The following is a 6000-nucleotide window of genomic DNA, read 5'->3' on the forward strand; positions in this document are numbered from 1 at the left end:
ACTCTGCAATTAACAATTAACTGCCTGGCAGAGGGTTCATCAATTCGCCTTTAAGCTATTTCCCTACCGTTCCACTCTCGAACGGCACACGGGAAAAACAAGCACTTAACAGTTTTCTGTGCAAATTCTGATTTCTCTCATTTTATCACGATGATCATTTCTCCCACGCAAGTGTGCGCCAACAGAATACTTTCGCAATCGGAGGAGAAAATTGGTGGTGGAAATGTCACGAGAAAGTCGTGTAGCAACGAAAAAGCCTTTGTTTTAATGATTGCCACCCCAATTTGCGCATCATGTCTGTGGCTCTCTCATCCTTATTTCGCAATAATACGAAACGACCTGCAGTTCTTTGAACTTTGTCGACCTCCTCCGTCAATCCTATTTGATGCGGATCCTGCACCACATAACATTTCTGGTATAAGCAGTCTCTTTAGCACTACTGGCAGCACCTTTGGGGCCTCTGCGGCGAGTACAAATACACATGTGTCGACAGTTAGCGAGCAGCATTCCTGCTATAAAAAAAGGCTTGATACAATTTAACTCTGCAAGAGAGGTGGGTTCCTCTGTGACATTACAAGAGCAAACAGCCCATTCATGGCAAAAAATGTAGCGTCAGACGAGCAAACTGTAAAAATTACAGATCCAAAAGAATGGTTAGTGGACTCTTCCTCATGCATTAGCGAAAAAAGTACCAGAAGCAGCGATTGTCTGAGTGTATCGTTGTACAAAATTTCCGGATGACAAACGAAAATTACAAAAGAAATATCCACTGCTGCCGTCACATGTAGGGCCAAACAGTACTTTTCCAACTGTTGCTCTGGTTCCACCCTTTTCAGGTAAGCTCAGCGAGAATATTACTACTTTTTTACAGACCACTGTTTACTTTTGCAATTTATGTTCTTGACTTGTTGAATTCCAATTGTGAGTAACCTAACGGAAACTTTTAGGTGGCGCGCACACTTATGTACGAGGGCACCCCAAAAGTAAGGTCTCCTTTTTTTATATATATAAGTATATAGACCTGTTTATTTCTACAATGGTTTACATCAGTTTACAGATTGAACATTTAGCTATTTTTCGACATAATCACCATTTCTGCCGATGCATTTTTGTAGACGTTGTGGCAGTTTTTGTAAGCCCATGTCATACCAGCTCGCCGCCATGCTGTTCAGAAAGTTATGAACCTCTTCTTTCATCTCGTCGTCGGAGCTGAATCGCTATCCGGCCAAATGTTCTTTTAATTTAGGGAACAGGTGATAGTCACTGGACGCCAAGTCAGGACTACAGGGTGGGTGGGTGATTATGTTCCACTGAAACTGTTGCAGGAGAGAAACAGTTTGCCGAACGATGTGTGGGCGAGCGTTGTCATGGAGAATGTGTACGCCCCTGTTCAACATTCCTCTTCTCCGGTTCTGAATTGCCCGTTTGAGTTTTTTCAGAGTGTCACAGTATCTGTCAGCGTTAATTGTGGTCCCAGCGATTCAGCTCCGACGACGAGGTGAAAGAAGAGGTTCATAACTTTCTGAACAGCATGGCGGCGAGTCGGTATGACATGGGCATAAAGAAACTGCCACAGCGTCTGCAAAAATGAATCGATAGAAATGGTGATTATGTCGAAAAATAGCTAAATGTTCAAGCTGTAAACTGATGTAAACCACTGTAGAAATAAACAGGTCTATATACCTATAAAAAAATAGGAGACCTTACTTTTGGGATTACCCTCGTACAGTCAGCGGGTGCTTTATGCAATGCGACAACATTTGATATCCTCGCAAAGGGGTTGTCAGAGAGCTACCCAGACAAGACAAGAGATAGTTATTAGAGAGATCGTTTATCCACTTCATGCCAGAAAATTGCGGAAGGTCTTGAGGCTTCGGCAAATCTTATACGAACAGTATCCTATCATGTGTATGAAGTGGGGAAAGATGCTACAGACACATGCTAATCGAAGAAGCCGAGGCGAGAGCTGTTGAACTACTTTTTCGCGGAGTAACCCGACAGATTTGTGTTGTAGTTAAGGTGTCTTCCTCTATCTCATTAGACGACGCAGTAAAGATGGCTCTGATACGTAAGCAAGCGTGAGACAACAGCTGTGCCGTGTTTCTGTAAATTACTCATATTGTCAACGGCGTGGAAAACCAAACCACACAGCCGAGTGCTGAGCGCTCCGTACTGTACAAAATGTCTTACTATAGGTCACACAAGCGATGGCTTTCCCCATAATCAGAGGCGAGACTACCAACAGCGGAGTACTGCTCAAAATAACACAAATGATGAAAGGACACAGGGGAAAAAATGACACATGAAGCAAGGCCGGCCATCTGCCCTCGTCTCCAGTAAGAACAGTGAATCCTATAAGAAATGGAGTGGTTGAGGTGACAAATGTAGTTTTAAAAAGTAAGCTTAGGGGAAAGATTCAAAATGTTAGTAGATACAGAAGCTCAGATTAGTGTATTATTTGTCTCTCACGGTGATAAGAATACACTTAAGCCGCTGTGCAATAAGTGTATTAGGAGAGAAAATAATAATGCTTTCAGGGACTTGTTCCGTAAACCTCCAGACTGAAAGTAAAAAAATATGGATATGATTTGGAAGCAATGCGAAAATTTAGACGGGATTTCACTGTTGTTTAAGGAAACGACTTCCTATACCATTTTCAGGCAGTGATAACGGGTGTCCGGAAATGAGGACGAATTTGACTTTCGCGCCATTTTGTCATGTGACGGTTGGCAGCCGTGGTTTTTTTCATGTTTGTTATCTGTGATCCTTCCCTTTAATAGCCTGATAACTTGCATTGGTGTTTGATGATTATTTCCGCCGTGGAGCAGATGACAACTGAGCAACTTATCCAAGTAATAAAAAGTCGTTACAAAAACAGTTCGTGAGTTACGTATGACACTCGGACGTAATGTTGCTCCAACCGAATCATCAGTTCGAAAGTTGATCTGGAAGTTTGAGATCACAGGTTCTGTTTCAAACGTTTAGAAAATAGGACGACCGCGTTAAGAAAACATTGCCGTCGTGCGTGACAATGTGACCGCAAGCCCCAGAAAAAGGGTTCACCGACGAGCTCAACAATTGAATTTACCACCAAGTTCACTGCATAAAATCCTTTCAAAACATCTGAAAAAGCATGCGCACAAGATTCAACTTACACAAGAGTTGAAGCCTGCAGATCATGGAAAGAGACCGATTTGCTCAATGGGTCTTTGCTCGACAAGCGGAGAACGAGAACTTCACAAAAAGAATGATTTTCTCGGATGACGCGCACTTCCAACTCAGCGGGTACGTCAATAACATAACTGCAGAATTTGGGATAACGAAGATCCGAGAGTGGCTGTGGAAGATGAGATGCATCCATAACGCACGACTGTGTGGTGTGGTTTCACGGCAGGAGTGATCGGCCCGTACTTTTTTGAAAATAATGAGGGAACTGCCGTCACAGTGGAAGGCGACCGTTACCGAAACATGCTTTCTGATTGGTTTTTCCCTTTTATTGAAGAAAATGAAGATTTTGGTTTCAACAAGATGGTGCGACTTGTCACACAATCCGTGAAACGACTGCTCTGCTGAATGAAAACTTTCCTCAAAAAATTCTCTCTTTGCGTGGCAACCAGGAATGGCCTGCCAGATCATTCGACTTTACGCCTTTTAACTCTCTTGTGAGGCGATTTGTGAAATCAAAAGTGTACATGAACGCCCCCCGTTGTGACCGACCGGTTCTAGGCGCTTCAGTCTGGAACTGCGCGACCGCTACGATCGCAGGTTCGAATCCTGTCTCGGGCACGGATGTGTGTGATGTCCTTAGGTTAGTTAGGTTTAAGTAGTTCTAAGTTCTAGGGGACTGATGACCTCAGAAGTTAAGTCCCATAGTGCTCAGAGTCATTCTTTATGCATGAAGATGTCCGAAAGAACAGATGCAATTAGTGATCTTGCAGCTCTCGAAGAATGAAATTACAATGAAATCCAGACCATTAGCTTCTTGCCGGCGTTGATAAATACCAACGGGGACAGTTGAAAATGTGTTAGCCGACCAGGACTCGAACCTGGGATCTGCTGTTTACACGGCAGACGTTCTCTCCAACTGAGCCACCGAGGACACAGAGGACATTGCGACTGCAGGGACTTATCTCTGGCATGCTTCCAGTGAGACCCACACTTCCAACTTACTGTTCACACACTACATTTGTAGTGCCCCTGCCCACTATACTCATTACTCGCGGCAGTCAATATACCCAATCTACCGATTCCCGGACATGTCCGAACGAACAGATACCATCTTCATATACAGGGCTATTACAAATGATTGAAGCGATTTCACAGCTCTACAATAACTTTATTATTTGAGATATTTTCACAATGCTTTGCACACACATACAAAAACTCAAAACGTTTTTTTAAGCATTCACAAATGTTCGATATGTGCCCCTTTAGTGATTTGGCAGACATAAAGCCGATAATCAAGTTCCTCCCACACTCGGCGCAGCATGTCCCCATTAATGAGTTTGAAAGCATCGTTGATGCGAGCTCGCAGTTCTGGCACGTTTCTTGGGAGAGGAGGTTTAAACACTGAATCTTTCACATAACCCCACAGAAAGAAATCGCATGGGGTTAAGTAGGGAGAGCGTGGAGGCCATGACATGAATTGCTGATCATGATCTCCACCACGACCGATCCATCGGTTTTCCAATCTCCTGTTTAAGAAATGCCGAACATCATGATGGAAGTGCGGTGGAGCACCATCCTGTTGAAAGATGAAGTCAGCGCTGTCGGTCTCCAGTTGTGGCATGAGCCAATTTTCCAGCATGTCCAGATACACGTGTCCTGCAACGTTTTTTTTTGCAGAAGAAAAAGGGGCTGTAAACTTTAAACCCAAGATTGCACAAAACACGTTAACTTTTGGTGAATTGCGAACTTGCTGCACGAATGCGTGAGGATTCTCTACCGCCCAGATTCGCACATTGTGTCTGTTCACTTCACCATTAAGAAAAAATGTTGCTTCATCACTGAAAACAAGTTTCGCACTGAACGCATCCTCTTCCATGAGCTGTTGCAACCGCGCCGAAAATTCAAAGCGTTTGACTTTGTCATCGGGTGTCAGGGCTTGTAGCAATTGTAAACGGTAAGGCTTCTGCTTTAGCCTTTTCCGTAAGATTTTCCAAACCGTCAGCTGTGGTACGTTTAGCTGCCTGCTTGCATTATTCGTCGACTTCTGCGGGCTACGCGTGAAACTTGCCCGCACACGTTCAACTGTTTCTTCTCTCACTGCAGGCCGACCTGTTGATTTCCCCTTACAGAGGCATCCAGAAGCTTTAAACTGCCCATACCATCGCCGAATGGAGTTAGCAGTTGGTCGATCTTTGTTGAACTTCGTCCTGAAGTGTCGTTGCACTGTTATGACTGACTGATGTGAGTGCATTTCAAGCACGACATACGCTTTCTCGGCTCCTGTCGCCATTTTGTCTCACTGCGCTCTCGAGCACTCTGGCGGCAGAAACCTGAAGTGCGGCTTCAGCCGAACAAAACTTTATGAGTTTTTCTACGTATCTGTAGTGCGTCGTGACCATATGTCAATGAATGGAGCTACAGTGAATTTATGAAATCGCTTCAATCATTTGTAATAGCCCTGTAGATAAGGCTTACTGGCCAATGATCTTCAGTGCGGATGCACTCACATTGCTCAAACTCTTATGGGAATCGGTAGATTGACTACCGCGAGTAATGAGTATAGTGGGCAGGGGCACTACAAATGTAGTGTGTGGGCAGTAAGTTAGAAATGTGGGTCTCACGAGAAGCGTGCCAGAGATAAGTCCTTGCAGTTGGACTGTCCTCTGTATCCTGTATCCTCGCTGGCTCAATGCCGGCACGGTAACTCCGTGTGCTCGGTCGGAGGGCTAGCTACCCTCTGAAAAAAAAAATCTGAGTGAACGAATCAATGAAGAACCCGGACGTGTCGTGGGATGTCCGCCCCGAACGAATACCACCAACAATTTAGAACAA

Source organism: Schistocerca piceifrons, chromosome 2 (genome assembly GCF_021461385.2).
Source record: "Schistocerca piceifrons isolate TAMUIC-IGC-003096 chromosome 2, iqSchPice1.1, whole genome shotgun sequence".
NCBI lineage: Eukaryota > Metazoa > Arthropoda > Insecta > Orthoptera > Acrididae > Schistocerca > Schistocerca piceifrons.